Consider the following 19,031-nt stretch of genomic DNA (forward strand, 5'->3'; position numbering starts at 1 on the left):
TGACAGGTGTGTGCCTTTCCAAATCATGTCCAATCAATTGAATTTACCACAAGTGGACTCCAATCAAGTTGTAGAAACATCTCAGGGATTATCAATGGAAACAGAATGTGAATCTGACAATTAACCTGTAAGTCTAACCTGTCGTTGTTTTTTGTTTGAATTGTTTACGTGTTCGCTATGCGGGGGAAATGATAAGACAAGCGGAACTACGTGGCTAATAACTGTTGTAACGGGGATCATAATCGTAGCAACACACCTTTGGAGTGAAGGCATTCCCGCGCTGTGTTAGCTAAATGTTCATGTCTTCGGGTGTAGTTCGTAAAGGTTGAAGTGTGTATGTTAGGATGGTAACGTTATAATAATTAAGGATGAAGCGTGAATTCATGCCAGGAATATAAGTGTGAAGTTTTGATTTCCTCCCTTCTGTAATAAGCAGCCAAATAGGTATTTTTCCTTTATTCATGTGTTTAATGTGATACTGTTACAGCGCCGGCTAAACTGTTTTTGTATGTAAGCACTTCAGAGTTATACCAAGCTAATAAGTCACTCGTAAGACAAGAAGGTTGTAAGAGTGTGCTTAACTGTATTTTCATTTACTTTATAGTTCTCACGGAAGGTGATAATTCTGACTAAAACTACAGAATAAAGCCGCCAGTTAGAAATCAAGGAACGGTTGTGGTTACGGGAGGGAGCTACAGAATGCACCTGAGCTCAATCTCATAGCAAAGGGTCTGAATACTTTTGTCAAATTATTTGTTTTCATGTTTTATAAATTTGTGAAAAAATATTTTTTTCGTTTTTAGAATAAGGCTGTAACGTAACAAAATGTGGAAAAAGTCAAGGAGTCTGAATACTTTACGAATGCACTGTATGCCACTGCCTGCCACCTTATGGCTACGTCCCATTGCATTCTCTATCCACTTAACACTAGTCAAATTCGTACTAGCAATAGTATAGTATTATAACAGTATTCTGAGTCCCAAATGGCACCCTATTCCCTATATAGTGCACCATTTTGACCAGGGGCGGCAGGTAGCCTAGTGGTTAGAGCGTTGGGCCAGGAACAGAAAGGTTGCTAGATTGAATCCCTGAGCTGGCAAGGTAAAAATCTGTTCTGCCCCAGAACAAGGCAGTTAACCCACCGTTCCTAGGCCTTCATTGTAAAGAAGAATTTGTTCATAACTGACTTACCTAGTTAAATAAAGGTTACATTAAAAAATATGGGTTGCAGAAAATGTATAGTCAGTCAGGTTTTTAAGGGACTGGAGTGAGCCAGTCTGAGCGGCCAGCCGGGCTAAGCTAACAGAGTGGGTCTGTGTCTCATTAGCACGGGTTCCTCTCCGCCAGGCCGTATGGGTTTTGGGTTAGCGCTAGCTCAGACGAGCCTCTCAGGAGAGCAGTCATGCTGTCATGTGTAAAAATGTTACGAGACGTCGGGCATCGTTTCATAAGGTGTCGGGTTGCCAGACGTCACTCAGTTTGTCATGCTCATTGTCGGTCTACTATCAGTTAATTGTTTTGCCATGCTGACCAGAAGAAAGAATGGGGAGAGAACAATTGAATGGATCACGCTCTCTGTTACTGATGCTGGGAGAGATGTGAGTTATCGGGGGCCTTAAGGCTAATAGGTTAACCATAAGGATAGCCGCCTCTCCGCTCTGCGCCCAGAAAGTGTTGTGTGTGAAAGTGATGGGGAGCACTGGTGAGTCGACAACGCAACAGGCCTTGTCTAAAAAGCTACTCCTTCCATACTATTGTGCCAATTTGAATCAAACCGTATGTACCGTGCTGGCTCTGATTCACATTATGCCTTGCAACACAGTTCCAGTAGTTGGGTGTGTAACAGTACGGCTTGGTTAGGCTCAGCTCAGTAGTGTGAAAAGGGTGGTCTATAAGCAGGGCTGGGGAGTAACTGATTACATGTAATCTGATTAAAAACGTCTTTTTTTACTGTAATTGGTTATGTTACCAGCAACAATATTGTAATCAGATTACAGATACTTTGAAGAACTAGATGATTACTTATTGGATTACTTTTAAGTGTTTGCGAGAAAAAAAAGACATTATGACACCTTTGTGCACAAGTTTAAGTTTGTTCCACCTGAGCAAGTCTGACCACAGTTCAGAGACCACTATGATGACACACCAAACGAGTTTGATGGATCCTTTTTGTCATCTAATGCTGCTTAAGGGAAAAATACTCCAAAAGTAAGTAATTAGATTAAGTAATCAACAAGTTATGTTACTAATTACAATTTTGGACTGATAACGTAAACGGATTACATTTAGAAAGTAACCTACCCAACCATGCCTGTAGGGCACCTGTGCGTCTGCAAACTTTTCAAGTGTTAACGTTCTGAAGTGAGGTAGAGGAAAATGCCCCTCCATCCTCCTTCCCTACCCTCTGAAGTCAGTAAACTCCAGCTTCAGCCAAGCTCCCTGGCCTTCTCCTCTCTTAGGTTACCCTGTGTACGTCCCAAATGGCACCCTATTCCCGATATATTACAGTACGTTTGACCAGATCCCTATGGGTCATGGTCAAATGAAATGCACTATTAAGGAAATAGGGTGCGATTTGGGAAGCAACCGCTCTCTGTACCAGAAGCCTCTGAGGTAATGCAACCAACAGCCCCAGGACTGATGAGACTGTCAATGCAGGTGGAAACACACTAATTAGGTTGAATCTCCTGTTTAGATTGTCGTTTTACACTCTGTCACCTGTTATTTCATCAGGAGCTTCTTGTTTCACAATTTCAGTGGTCCCTCGGAGATGTATGGCCCTCCTTTTGTCCTATAATACTACTCCTTCACTCCCTCTCACGCTCTTTCTCTACCTCCCTCTCACTCTCTTTCTCTACCTCCCTCTCTCTTTCTTTACCTCACTCTCTTTCTCTACCTCTCACTCTTTATCTACCTCTCACTCTCTTTCTCTACCTCCCTCTCTCTTTACCTCTGTCTCTACCTCCCTCTCTCTTTCTCTACCTCCCTCACTCTCTTTCTCTACCTCCCTCTCTCTTTACCTCTGTCTCTACCTCCCTCTCTCTTTCTCTACCCCCCTCACTCTCTTTCTCTACCTCACTCTCTTTCTCTACCTCCCTCTCTCTACCTCTCTCACTCTCTTTCTCTACCTCTCACTCTCTTTCTCTACCTCCCTCTCTCTTTACCTCTCTGTCTCTACCTCCCTCTCTCTTTACCTCTCTGTCTCTACCTCCCTCTCTCTTTCTCTACCTCCCTCACTCTCTTTCTCTACCTCCCTCTCTCTATCTCCCTCACTCTCTTTCTCTACCTCTCACTCTCTTTCTCTACCTCCCTCTTTCTTTCTCTACCTCTCACTCTTTCTTTTTCTCTACCTCCCTCTTTCTTTCTCTTCCTCACTCTCACTCTTTCTCTACCTCTCTCCCTCTTTCTCTACCTTGCTCTCTCTTTCTCTACCTCTCACTCTCTTTCTCTACCTCTCACTCTCTTTCTCTACCTCTCACTCTCTTTCTCTACCTCTCACTATCTTTCTCTACCTCCCTCTCTCTTTCTCTACCTCCCTCTTTCTCTACCTCCCTCTCTCTTTCTCTACCTCCCTCTCTCTTTCTCTACCTTCCTCTCTCTTTCTCTACCTTCCTCTCTCTTTCTCTACCTTCCTCTCTCTATCTCCCTCTCTCTTTCTCTACCTCCCTCACTCTTTCTCTACCTCCCTCACTTTCTTTCTCTACCTCCATCTCTCTTTCTCTACCTCTCTCTCACTCTCTTTCTCTACCTCCCTCTCTATCTCTTTGTATCTTTCACTCTCTTTCTCTACCTCCCTCATTCTATATCGCAGTCACCTGTTTTTTGAAATTGTATCCTGAAAGAGTATGAACAGAGATAGTGTTGGTGTTGACATAATGTTAAGACAGGGTTAGAGTAGTGTAGGGCCCACTGAAGTTAGATTCTGTCCTCCTCAGAAAGGTGTGATCATATCCTCTGAGATACCAGGCCTACAAGGTCACCGATCAATCAGACTGGAGCAGCCCCATAACTGAATAATCCCTGACCTTGGGTGAGTAGGAAACCTCTACCCATGCTTGGTGCGAACCCTTGGCCTAATTCCATGTATTCATTTTGACTTGTAATTCAGTTGTAATTGAGTTTCCTCAGGATTTGAAACTAAGTGATTGTATTGTAACCTATATTTGTTATTTGGGAAAACACAGACTCCTATGTAAAGGTCCCTAAAGAAAGCAAGGGAGAGGGACTCAAGTGAATCCACACCCATACAGCGGAAGCTCCTTTCTCTACAGGGCAGTCTTTCATCTTGGCCTCAGGTTACTGTGTTAATAAGCACAGGGCTCAGAGAGGGACAGACCAGGGGCACGCGCGCACACACACACACGTACCACCCCACCTTCCTGTGGAAACCAAATGAAAGGATGAGTACCACCATTCATCATCCATCTACCCATAATTCCCCTGTTTATTGCGCTCCCCGCTTCACTCCTGTGGCATATTTCTGGCATACTCCGGCTCTCCCCAGAATTCTTTAGCTGTGCTGTCATTCACCCACACCGCCCGACCGCTTGTCACAAAAAGCCCTTCGGTCAGATCTGGACTCGTGCTACTACAACATGGAAGCAAATATCCATACAGGCCCAAGCTTATTGGATTCTATAATAAACTAATCACATTGTGTCAACATGGGCAGGGTGTAAGCTTTCCACATGCCTGAAACACTTTCATCCATGAAAAAGGCCGCATGTTTTACTGCTACGCTACTATCTCGACCCGCCTTGAAAAAAATATATATTATTAAACTCCCTTTGGGCTACATGATTGGCATGTATAGAAACAAATTCATTATTTTGTATAAATAATCCTGCTCTGTGTTATAATTGCGCTGCTTATTTTCCTTTGCCAGGATGATCTGGTTTTCAGGGCTGTACTAGTGAATTCATTACAAACCACAAAGACCAGAAGTCCCTGCAGTTTGAGGCGTGTAGGTCTGTCAGAGTGGGGAAGATACAGGGTTACTTTTCCTCAAACGTTGAACAGGCGTGCCACCAAGGACAGAATAGGGGGTGTTTAAGACAAGCAGTACAAAAGTATTGACCTGACAAGTAATTTAATGGTAGTAAACTCTTGCCAATTAATTTGAGTTGGTAGCTTTGCACCTTTTGTTGGTTGCTTTGCCATTTTTGCAGGGTGTTTGCACAGCATAGTACCTTTGCCCTGCAGCTTACCTCTTACTTAATGTATGTTTTTCCAACATGTCTGTTCCATTGTGCTCAGGATGTAACCTGAGGTTACATTTATTACCCTGAACCACAGGAAGCTCAGGTTCTTTAAGATGTACGGCGGACAATTGAAATTGAAAACACAGACAGGCCCCGACCTCAACCTCTACCTCTTTCTCGACTCCCACCCTCCCACTGGCCAAGTAGAATATCTCTCTCTCTCTCTTTCCCTCTCCTTCTAAGTAGAATACAGCTGTTGCTCTATAAAGAAACTATAGATGACTTTCACATAGACAGACACATCAAAATTACTGTACATGAGTTTTGCTTGATCTAATCCCAGTCAATATCTTGTATCCACTTCTTTTGGGTAATTCATTTCAATCAGATTCAAAAGGAAAACAATAGTCTATATGACTAATCTTGTAACCCAGAACCAAATCTCTGTGTTACATCTATGTTAACAGTCACGCGAAACTCTGAAAAACATTGCTGAGTTCCAAATGGAACACTATTTACCTTTACAGTGCACTATCATTTGGGCTCTCGTCAAAGGTAGTGTACTATAATGGAAATAGGGTGCCATTTGGCACGCAAGCCATAGTGAAGTGTATGCGATCTACATGTTTCATTTAGTTCAGGTCATGCTACCACTAAGTCACTCTCTGGTGCTGAGAAGGTTCTAGCGTTGATGTCTTGTTAGTTAAAGCTCCTTGAAGATCGAGATATGACCTTGAAGATCGAGTTCACCTCACCCACTACACTACTATACTGTTGAATGATGGCATCTGAAATCCATTCAGAGATTGCCATAAGAAGCTATCATCCAACATTAGAAATGTATGCAACTTTCTAAGTGACCACAAACTTTTGAAAGGTAGTGTACAGTTGAAGTCGGAATTTTACATACACTTAGGTTGTAGTCATTAAAACTTGTTTTTCAACCACTCCACAAATTTCTTGTTAACAAACTATAGTTTTGGCAAGTTGGTTAGGGCATCTACTTTGTGCATGACACAAGTCATTTTTCCAACAATTGTTTACAGACAGATTATTTCACTTATAATTCACTGTATCACAATTCCAGTGGGTCAGAAGTTTACATACACTAAGTTGACTGTTTTTAAACAGCTTGGAAAATTCCGGAAAATGATGTCATGGCTTTAGAAGCTTCTGATAGGCTAATTGACATCATTTGAGTCAATTGGAGGTGTACCTGTGGATGTATTTCAAGGCCTACCTTCAAACTCGGTGCCTCTTTGCTTGACATCATGGGAAAATCAAAAGAAATCAGCCAAGTCCTCAGAAAAAAAATTGTAGACCTCCACAAATCTGGTTCATCCTTGGGGGCAATTTCCAAACGGCTGAAGGTACCACGTTCATCGGTACAAACAATAGCATGCAAGTATAAACACCATGGGACCACGCAGCCTCTAGGAGACGCGCTCTGTCTCCTAGAGATGAAGGTACTTTGGTGTGAGAAATGCAAATCAATCCCAGAACAAGAAGGAAAGGCAATTGTGAAGATGCTGGAGGAAACAGGTACAACAGTATCTATATCCACAGTAAAACGAGTCCTATATCAACATAACCTGAAAGGCCGCTCAGCAAGGAAGAAGTCACTGCTCCAAAACCATCATAAAAAGCCAGACTACGGTTTGCAACTGCACATGGGGACAAAAATCATAGTTTTTTGAGAAATGTTCTCTGGTCTGATGAAACAAAAATAAAACTGGCCATAATGACCATCGTTATGTTTGGAGGAAAAAGGGGGAGGCTAGGAAGCCGAAGAACATCATCCCAACCGTGAAGCACGGGGGTGGCAGCATCATGTTGTGGGGTTGCTGTGCTGCAGGAGGGACTGGTGCACTTCACAAAATTGATGGCATCATGAGGGAGGAAAATTATGTGGATATATTGAAGCAACATCTCAAGACATCAGTCAGGAAGTTAAAGCTTGGTCGCAAATGGGTCTTCCAAATGGATAATGACCCCAAGCATCAAAGTCAAGGTATTGGAGTGGCCATCACAAAGCACTGATCTCAATCCTATAGAAAATTTGTTGGCAGAACTGAAAAAGTGTGTGCGAGCAAGGAGGCCTACAAACCTGACTCAGTTACACCAGCTCTGTCAGGAGGAATGGGCCAAAATTCACCCAACTTATTGTGGGAAGCTTGTGGAAGGCTACCCGAAACATTTGACCCAAGTTAAACAATTTTAAGTCAATGCTACCAAATACTAATTGAGTATATGTAAACGTCTTACCCACTGGGAATGTGATGAAAGAAATAAAAGCTGAAATAAATCATTCTTTCAACTATTATTCTGACATTTCACATTCTTAAAATGAAGTGGTGATCCTAACTGACCTAAGACAGGGAATTTTTACTAGGATTAAATGTCAGGAATTGTGAAAATCTGAGTTTAAATGTATTTGGCTGAGGTGTATGTAAACTTCCAACTTCAACTGTATGTGGACACCCCTTCAATCACCCCTCTCTCTTTCTCTACCTCCCTCTCTCTAGAGAGAGGGAGGTAGACACGTGTATAAAATTTAGTAAACAGCCATGCAATCTCCATAGACAAACATTTGCAGTAGAATGGCCTTACTGAAGAGCTCAGTAACTTTCAACGTGGCACCGTCATAGGATGCCACCTTTCCAACAAGTCAGTTCGTCAAATTTCTGCCCTGCTAAAGCTACCCCGGTCAGCTGTAAGTGATATTATTGTGAAGTGGAAATATCTAAGAGCAACAACCGCTCAGCCGCGAAGTGATAGGCCACACAAGCTCATAGAATGGGACCGCCGAGTGCTGAAGTTTGTAACGCGTAAAAATCGCCCGTCCTTGGTTGCAACACTCACTACCGAGTTCCAAACTGCCTCTGGAAGCAACGTAAGCACAGAAACAGTTTGTTGGGAGCTTCATGAAATGGGTTTCCATGGCCGAGGAGCAGCACACAAGCCTAAGATCACCATTTGCAATGCCAAGCGTTGGCTGGAGTGGTGTAAAGCTCACCGGCATTGGACTCTGGAGCAGTGGAAATGTGTTCTCTGGAGTGATGGCGGACGAATCTGGGTTTGCCGGATGCCAGAACGCTCCCTGCCGAATGCAAAGAGCTGTGTGGAAGAACTTGACTAACCTGAACAGAGTCCTAACCTCAACCCCATCAAACACCTTTGGGATGAATTGGAATGCTGACTGCGTGCCAGGCCTAATCGCCCAACATCAGTGCCCGACCTCCCTAATGCTCTTGTGGCTGAATGGATGCAAGTCCCGGCAGCAATGTTCCAACATCTAGTGGAAATCCTTCCCAGAAGAGTGGAGGCTGTAATAGCAGCAAAGGGGGGACCAACTCCATATTAATGCCCATGATTTTGGAATGAGATGTTCAACAAGCAGGTTTCCACATACTTTTGGTCATGTAGTTTATGTTACGTTTTGTGTGATATGTTGGATGACCATCACCTTTTTCGTATTACGAATTACAATTTGTATTATATGTAAATGTACAACATGTTATGAATTTGCAAAACATATAATATTTTTCTAATTTGCTAAATGTATGATATGTTACGAATTCTAGCTAGGTGGCTTGGTTACTAACGTTAGCTAGCTGGCTAACGTTTAGTGTTAAGTTTAGGACTTAGGTTAAAGGGTTAGGGGAAGGGTTAGCTTAAAGGGTTAAAGTTAGGGGAAGAGTTAGCTAACATGTTGCTAAGTAGTAAGTACAACTTCTGGCGCCGACAGAGATGGCCGCCTCGCTTCGCGTTCCTTTTTACAACAACCACCCGAGCCGCTGCCTGTTCACCCCGCTATCATCCAGAAGGCGAGGTCAGTACAGGTGCATCAAAGCGGGGACCGAGAGACTGAAAAACAGCATCTATCTCAAGGCCATCAGACTGTTAAACAGCCATCACTAACATTGAGTGGCTGCTGCCAACATACTGACTCATCTCTAGCCACTTTAATAATGAAAAATGTATGTAATAAATGTAGCACTAGCCACTTTAAACAATGCCACTTTATATAATGTTTACATACCCTACATTACTCATTTCATATGTATATACTGTACTCTATACCATCTACTGCATCTTGCCTATGCCGTTCGGCCATCGCTCATTCATATATTTTTATGTACATATTCTTATTCATTCCTTTACACTTGTGTGTATAAGGTAGTTGTTGTGAAATTGTTAGGTTAGATTACTTGTTAGATATTACTGCACTGTCGGAACTAGAAGCACAAGCATTTCGCTACACTCGCATTAACATCTGCTAACCATGTGTATGTGACAAATAAGATTTGAGTTGAAAAGTTGCTAATTAGCTCAAATGCTAAAGTTGTCCATGATGAGATTCAAACTTGTGTTGGTAGACGTTTGCGTTATACGCCCACCCAACCACCTCCATTTTTGCCTTAAGTAACCATCTGTGTTATGTAACCATGCCAAACGTAACATATACTAATTTGAGTGTCCCAGATTTACATTTACTATGTTACCTCTAGTCTATGAAACCAGGCTGTTTGTTTAGGTTATATTTATGACTGGTATTTTCGTATTCTGTCTAAGAATTTTATATAGGCGAATGGAAAAATAATAATTTCATGAATTCCTTGTCATCACATATTTAATATTTAGAAAAATATCACCATATCGGAAAGACTTCAAAGATTTATGACTCAAAAATACAAAAATGGTTGGAAAATGTTTTCATTGCACAGATGTTTATCACTTTTTAGACTAATATTGAATACAAGACGATAGATTTGGGTCCAAAAAGTACATTTTATAGATGTTGTTATACTTTTATAATATTTTGGAAATCAATATATTTTGGATGTGGAATACTTTATTGATACAGTGGTATAATTTACAATAGCGGGACAGTTTACTGTGGTACTGGAGAAAAGAGACCCTGTACTTTATAGATTTGTTCCAAATGGCACCCTATTCCATTTATAGTTCACTACTTTTGACCAGGACAAAATGGAATAATAGGGTGCTATTTGGAATGCAGACTGTTAGTTAGTGGCAGATGTAGAAGCTGGAAAACTGTGTGTGTGTGTGTGCATGTGTGTGTGTATGCATGTGTGTGTGTATGCATGTGTGCGTGTGTTGTTTGTGTGGGAGTGTGTGTGTGTTGTAATGGTAGCAGTCTCGCCCGGGCTGGGGGCCTTTAGGCTTGGCTGTTTTGTCTACTCCTCACCCACCTCAAGGCCGTAATGTGGAGGACGTTAGTAACCTGCTGGGCCTGAGCCTGGCTTAACATAGACTGGCACCGGCTCTAAAAACTCTCCACGTCTAATTTTACATCAGCTTTCACAAACAATATGTTCAGACACACACACACACACACTCCTGCCCCTCCTAGGTAAGCAGATACAGTAACAATGGTGTAGGTTCCCCACAGTGCCGGGTTGGGGCTTGGGGCCCGCCTTGGCTCCTGGCTACCAACATCAAGGTGTCTGTCTGTGTGTGTCTGTGTGTGTGTGTCTGTGCATTGGCTCCTGGCTCCTCACCGTACAGACCCTGAGTGGCTTCGAACTCATTTATGGTGTTGGATAGCAGCAGGCACATTTCCAAGAGTTCAAATATTTACATTCGTCCAATCAAGCGGCAGACAGTAGCGCATATATTTCAGTGAGGTCATCAGTGTGCCCACTCCCACTGCAGAGCTTAGGGGATCCAGGGTACTGTAGCTCATAGTATTCTCCCGGACACAGCCGAATCACAGAGTATAACACACACACACACAGTGGACAGTTATTGATGTTGTCCCCTCCTCCTCTGTCTGTCTCCTTCCGAGCTTCAAATATTTTGAGGTAGTTTATCTTCATCTAGGTTTTAGAACTTGATCTTATCTTTTTTGGAAAATGTCAGTGGTCTCTCTGTTTTCTCCTTGATTTATTTTCTCTGTCTCTCTGTGTAAAGAACTGCAACTGAAATGACAGCCATTCAGGGGTCAGAACCAGGATACGATCATATATTTATCTGAGAACATATGACCGGATGAGGTGCTAAAACGTTCTCTGAAACCTAATTTCCCCCACAATGTTAGTTTTATTAGGTCCTTTCTAATAACAAATACCAGGCATGTATTATAACAGTATAACATATGGACTATATTCTCAAAAGGTACATAAAAGACTGTTAGAGATCATTGGTTAGATTGGTTAGATTAGGTTTGTGGGATTCTGTGTATGGGTGTCATATATAATAAACCTACCTACAGTAGAACTTTATATCTATAACTGAGGACTTCTCTGAAGGAGATGAGCAGTATATGATGATTAAATAGCAGTCATTTAAATAGGACCCAGTGACGCAAAACTCAACACTGACAAACGCCAGAGCATCTGGGTCTGGGATGACATGCAGTACATGTGATGTGATGTCCCAAATGGCACCCTATTCCCAATGAGGAGCCATACTTTTGACCAGAGCCCTACAGGCCGTGGACTAAAGTGCACTTTACAGGAAATAGAGTGCCACTTGGGACGCAACCATTGCTGTCCAACCGTCTGGGCATAAGTCCTAAGTAGATCACTCTCAGGCCTTTTATAGATTTGGCCTGCAGACAAACACACAGACAGACACACAGACAGACAAAGCAGTAGCCACTGGAATACGACGAAAACTTGTAAAGAGATCAATTCAATGTTGATTCAATGAAGCGGATTAATCAATCACACTCTGTAATACAATTGAAGCCCTCGAGACTCTTATAAACTCAGCAAAAAAGAAGTGTCCCTTTTTCAGGACCCTGTCTTTCAAAGATCATTCGTAAAAATCAAAATATCTTCACAGATCTTCATTGTAAAGGGTTTAAACACTGTTTCCCATGCTGGTTCAATGAACCATAAACAATTAATGAACATGCACCTGTGTAACGGTTTTTAAGACACTAACAGTTTACAGACGGTCGACAATTAAGGTCACAGTTCTGAAAACTTAGCACACTAAAGAGGCCTTTCTACTGACTCTGAAAAACACCAAAAGAAAGATTCCCAGGGTCCCTGCTCATCTGCGTGATCGTGCCTTAGGCATGCTGCAAGGAGGGATGAGGACTGCAGATGTGGCCAGGGCAATAAATTGCAATGTCCGTACTGTGAGACGCCTAAGACAGCGCTACAGGGAGACAGGATGGACAGCTGATCGTCCTCGCAGTGGCAGACCACGTGTAACAACACCTCTACAGGATCGGTACATCCGAACATCACACCTGCGGGACAGGTCAACAGGATGGCAACAACAATAACCGGGCCTGCTAGCTATCTAGAACTACTTGGAACCCTACAAATCCATGACTGCTCTATCGACGTCACTGCACGAAGAGGCAGAAACAGACTTGCCGCCATCGCGATGTCCACCAAAGGCCCTTCTGCTAACTTGCTATCCCCGGTCTGCTAACTGCTAGCTTGCTTGCCCCGGTCTGCTAACTGCTAGCTTGCTTGCCCCGGTCTGCTAACTGCTTGCTTGCTAACCCGGTCTGCTAACTGCTAGCTTGTTTAGCCCCGGCCTACTAACTGTTAGCTTGTTATCACCGGCCTGCTAACTGTCTGAATCGCCGTGTCCCCAGCAAGCCCAACCACTCACTGGACCCATATGTTCACTTGGCTACGCATGCCTCTCTCTAATATCAATATGCCTCGTCCATTACTGTCGTGGTTAGTGATTACTGTCTTATTTCACTGTAGTGCCTCTAGCCCTGCTCAATATGCCTTAACCAACCATGTTGTTCCACCTCCTACATATGCCATGACATCACCTGGTTTAAATGTCTCTAGAGACATTCAATCGAAATGGCTAATTAGGGCCGATTTCAAGTTTTCATAACAATCGGTAATCGGTATTTTTGGCCACCGATTTGCCATTTTTTTTTTTTTAAATGTATTATTATTTCATTTTTATTTATTTTTTTATTTTTTTACACCTTTATTTAACTCGGCAAGTCAGATTAAAAACACAATCTTATTTTCAATGACGGCCTAGGAACGGGGGTTAACTGCCTTGTTCAGGGGGGATTCGGGGATTTGTTTTTGCAACCTTCCGGTTACTAGTCCAAAGCTCTAACCACCTGCCTTACATTGCACTCCACGAGGAACCTGCATGGCAGGCTGACTACCTGTTACGCGAGGGCAGCAAGAAGCCAAGGTAAGTTGCTAGCTAGCATTAAACTTATCTTATAAAAAACTATCAATCTTAACATAATCACTAGTTAACTACACATGGTTGATGATATTACTAGTTTATCTAACGTGTCCTGCGTTGCATATAATCGATGCGGTGCCTGTTAATTTTTCATCGAATCACAGCCTACTTCGACAAACGGGTCTTGATTTATTAACAAGCGCATTTGCGAAAAAAGCACTGTCGTTGCACCAATGTACCTAACCATAAACATCAATGCCTTTCTTTAAAATCAATACACAAGTATATATTTTTAAACCTGCATATTTAGTTAATATTGCCTGCTAACATGAATTTGTGTCACTTCTCTTGCGTTCCGTGCAAGCAGTCAGGGTATATACAGCCGTTTGGGCCGCCTGGCTCATTGCGAACTGTGTGAAGTTCATTTATTCCTAACAAAGGCTGTAATTAATTTGCCAGAATTGTACAGAATTATGACATAACATTGAAGTTTGTGCAATGTAACAGGAATATTTAGACTTAGGGATGCCACCCGTTAGATAAAATACAGAACGGTTCCGTATTTCACAGAAATAATAAACGTTTAGTTTTCGAAATGATAGTTTCGGGATTCGACCATATTAATGACCAAAGGCTCATATTTCTGTTTGTTATTATGTTATAATTAAGTCTATGATTTGATATTTGATAGAGCAGTCTGAGCGATGGTAGGCAGCAGCAGGCTCGTAAGCATTCATTCAAACAGCACCTTAGTGCGTTTTGCCAGCAGCTCTTCACAATTCTTCAACCATTGCGCTGTTTATGATTTCAAGCACAGGATCGGTACATCCGAACATCACATCTGCGGGACAGGTACAGGATGGCAACGACAACTGCCCGAGTTACACCAAGAACGCACAATCCCTCCATCAGTGCTCAGACTGTCCGCAATAGGCTGAGAGGCGCTGGACTGAGGGCTTGTAGGCCTGTTGTAAGGCAGGTCCTCACCAGACAACACCGGCAACATGGTGGCCTATGGGCACAAACCCACCGTGCTCTTCACTGACACGTCACGGTTTTGCCTAACCATGGGTGATGGTCGGATTCGCGTTTATCGTCGAAGGAATGAGCGTTACACCAAGGCCTGTACTCTGGAGCTGGATCAATTTGGAGGTGGAGGGTCCGTCATGGTCTGGGGTGGTGTGTCACAGCATCATCGGACTGAGCTTGTTGTCATTGCAGGCAATCTCATCTCTGTGCGTTACAGGGAAGACATCCTCCTCCCTCATGTGGTACCCTTCCTGCAGGCTCATCCTGACATGACCCTCCAGCATGACAATGCCACCAGCCATACTGCTCGTTCTGTGCGTGATTTCCTGCAAGACAGGAATGTCAGTGTTCTGCCATGGCCAGCAAAGAGCCCGGATCTCAACCCCATACAAAACGTCTCGGGCCTGTTGGATCAGAGGATGAGAGCTAGGGCCATTCCCCCCGGAAATGTCCGGGAACTTGCAGGTTCTTTGGTGGAAGAGTGGGATAACATCTCACAGCAAGAACTGGCAAATCTGGTGCAGTCCATGAGGAAGAGACGCACTGCAGTACTTAATGCAGCTGGTGGCCACACCAGACTGTTACTTTTGATTTTGACCCTCCCTTTGTTCAGGGACACATTATTCCATTTCTGTTAGTCACATGTCTGTGGAACTTGTTCCGTTTATCTCTCAGTTGATGAATCTTGTTATGTTCATACAAATATTTACACATGTTAAGTTTGCTGAAAATTAACGCAGTTGACAGTGAGAGAACATTTCTTTTTTTGCTGAGTTTATATGTCCAGCTGCTCTATACAGTACTTGTTTATTGGTTCATTTGCACGTATATCCTTTATTTTCTGCTGACCCAACCTGACCTGGGTTTTCATTCAATGTCTCCATTATCAAATGAGCTTATAAAGTGGTTGATGAGCTATGAGTCTTGAAAGGTAAGCTCTCTGTGAACACACTCCTAAGTTGGGTAATATTGAATATATCGTCGGCTGGATGATACATTTCAGGGCAGTAAATAAGAATGGCCGTGCAGAGTGCATCGTAACTTCCGCTTTATTAACCCGAATCTCCAGCAGTGAGACCATGAATCCAGACATCAGAATCCAGACATAATCGCGTGTGTGTGCGTGCGTGCGTGCTTGTGTTTGTGTGTGTCCAGTGCCATAATAGTAGATCTACTCACTCTCAGTATTGCTAATAGTATTTCATAGAAAACTACCCTGGGCGTATGGTCTGGACACATGGAAGCCTTTGTGTATAATTTGTTCATGCGCCAGTCAATGAGATGTGATACCCTGTACATGCAGATATGTGATTCAAGCAGGGAGAGTCAAACTCCGTCCATCAACAATGTATCTTTGTGTTTCCAAACACAAAGTGTTAACGTGAGAGGACCTTACATGCCCCGTCCCAAATAGCACCCTATTCCCTATATAGTGCACTACTTTGACCAGGGCTCTGGTCAAAAGTAGTGCATTGTAGTGAACAGGGTGTTGTTTGGGACGGGGCCATAGTCTCCCCGGGCCATCCTCGTCCCTGCCAAGCCACATTCCTACGGCAGCTGCGATTTTTTTTTTACATCTGCTGCATTGACGTGGTTTCACTTGACTGTAGTCAGGAATTTATGAAACTTTTCTCTCAAGAAATATTACAGACAGAACAGAAACATAGGCCCAAACTTTTTCCTCTTCTTTTCCTTATTTGTGATCCCACAGCTGTCATTATATTATGAGGGGTTATGCTACTGCTACTGCTGGACTGGTGTATGAGGGACATGGACAATGTTTCTGACCTAACCCGACTTTCACTGTCTGTGGACATGGAATGGAACATATTATTTGAAACTGTAGCAGAGAAGCATTATAGTGACTTCCTCTATACCATGGATACAAGGCAGAATACCTCATCCAGAATAACAGACAGAGAATATTTATATGAGTATATGGGCAATACCTATCTGCTGCCTTTGATACTGTGAACCATCAGATCCTCCTCTCCACCCTCTCCGAGTTGGGCATCTCCGGCGCGGCCCACGCTTGGATTGCGTCCTACCTGACAGGTCGCTCCTACCAGGTGGCGTGGCGAGAATCTGTCTCCGCACCACGCGCTCTCACCACTGGTGTCCCCCAGGGCTCTGTTCTAGGCCCTCTCCTATTCTCGCTATACACCAAGTCACTTGGCTCTGTCATATCCTCACATGGTCTCTCCTATCATTGCTATGCAGATGACACACAATTAATCTTCTCCTTTCCCCCTTCTGATAACCAGGCGGCGAATCGCATCTCTGCATGTCTGTCAGACATATCAGTGTGGATGACGGATCACCACCTCAAGCTGAACCTCGGCAAGACGGAGCTGCTCTTCCTCCCGGGGAAGGACTGCCCATTCCATGATCTCGCCATCACGGTTGACAACTCCCTTGTGTCCTCCTCCCAGAGTGCTAAGAACCTTGGCGTGATCCTGGACAACACCCTGTCGTTCTCCACTAACATCAAGGCGGTGACCCGATCCTGTAGGTTCATGCTCTACAACATTCGCAGAGTACGACCCTGCCTCACACAGGAAGCGGCGCAGGCACTTGTCATCTCCCGTCTGGATTACTGCAACTCGCTGTTGGCTGGGCTCACTGCCTGTGCCATTAAACCCCTACAACTCATCCAGAACGCCGCAGCCCGTCTGGTGTTCAACCTTCCCAAGTTCTCTCACGTCACCCCGCTCCTCCGCTCTCTCCACTGGCTTCCAGTTGAAGCTCGCATCCGCTACAAGACCATGGTGATTGCCTACGGAGCTGTGAAGGGAACGGCACCTCCATACCTTCAGGCCCTACACCCAAACAAGGGCACTGCGTTCATCCACCTCTGGCCTGCTGGCCCCCCTACCTCTGAGGAAGCACAGTTCCCGCCCAGCCCAGTCAAAACTGTTCGCTGCTCTGGCACCCCAATGGTGGAACAAGCTCCCTCACGACGCCAGGACAGCGGAGTCAATCACCACCTTCCGGAGACACCTGAAACCCCACCTCTTTAAGGAATACCTAGGATAGGATAAAGTAATCCTTCTAACCCCCCCTTAAAAGATTTAGATGCACTATTGTAAAGTGGTTGTTCCACTGGATATCATAAGGTGAATGCACCAATTTGTAAGTCGCTCTGGGTAAGAGCGTCTGCTAAATGACTTAAATGTAAATGTAAATATTTAATCCTGAAGAATAGACAGAACCGGGAATTCCTAATAGCACCCTATTCCCTATATAGTGCACTACTTTGACCAGGTCAGTTAAGAACAAATTCTTATTTACAATGACAGCCTAGGAACAGTGGGTTAACGGCCTTGTTCAGGAGCAGAACGACAGGTTTTTACATTGTCAACTCAGGGATTCAATCTTGCAACCTTTTGGTTACTAGTCCAACGCTCTAACCACTAGGCTACCTGCCGCCCCATCAGCATGACACAACAGGAACTGGGATTCATCGGACCACGCAATGTTTTTCCACTCCTCAGTTGTCCAGTGTTGTTCGCATTTCCACTGGGGCCACTTCTTCTTGTTTTTAGCTGATAGGAGTTGAACCCGGTGTGGTCGTCTGCTATAATAGCCCATCCATGACAAAGATCGATGAGTTGTGTGTTTCTGAGATGTCGTTCTGCACCCCACTGTTGTACTGCGCTGTTATTTGTCTGTTTGTGGCCTGCCTGTTAGCTTGTATGATTCTTGCCATTCTCCTTCGACCTCTGTCATCAACCAGCTGTTTTCACCCACAGGACTGACACTGACTTGAGGTTTTTAGTTTGTCTCACCATTCCCGGGAAACCTTATAGACACTGTTGTCCGTGAAAAGCCCAGGAGGGCAGCCATTTCTGAGATACTGGATCCGGTGTGCCTGGTACGAACAATTACACAACGCTCAAAGTTGCTTACATCACTCATTTGCCTATTCTAACGTTCAGTTGAACAGTAACTGAATGCCTCGATGCCTGTCTACCTGCTTTATATAGCAAGCCACGTGACTCACTGTCTGTAGGAGCGATCCATTTTTGTGAAGGGGGTAGTGTACCTAATAAACTGGCCGCTGAGTATACATAGTCTTAGGACCTTGGGCCAGCTTGGTGAGGTGAAGACAATAATTGGGCCAAAGTGATCATCGTTTATGAAAGGAGATACTGTAAGAGCAGCCAAACCATGTTGGTAAGAGTCTTAGGAAGTCAAATTATCAATAATGTGGGTTTGGCCATCTGCTGTTTGTTGGCAAGATGTGTATGTGTGTGTGTGTTCCTGTTTGCGTGCCTATGTGTGTGTGTTCATGCATGTGTGCTTGCGTGCATAATCCCATTAGAAGTTGGGTTTGTTTGTAGCAGCTGTTTCGCCAGGTCCGTCTCAGGAGAACAACAGCAGGTTAGTTATAAAGAGGGGATTATGGAGGTTAGGAAACAGCTGAGGCGAGACTAAGCTAATCCTGCCCTTTTCTTGCAATGTTACAGACCTGTGTGTGTGTGTGTGTGTGTGTGTGTGTGTGTGTGTGTGTGTGTGTGTGTGTGTGTGTGTGTGTGTGTGTGTGTGTGTGTGTGTGTGTGTGTGTGTGTGTGTGTGTGTGTGTGTGTGTGTGTGTGTGTGTGAGAGAGAGAGACTGTGGACATGTTTATCTGTACGTGTGGG

The sequence above is a fragment of the Salmo salar genome, chromosome ssa19 (genome assembly GCF_905237065.1).
Source record: "Salmo salar chromosome ssa19, Ssal_v3.1, whole genome shotgun sequence".
Taxonomy (NCBI): domain Eukaryota; kingdom Metazoa; phylum Chordata; class Actinopteri; order Salmoniformes; family Salmonidae; genus Salmo; species Salmo salar.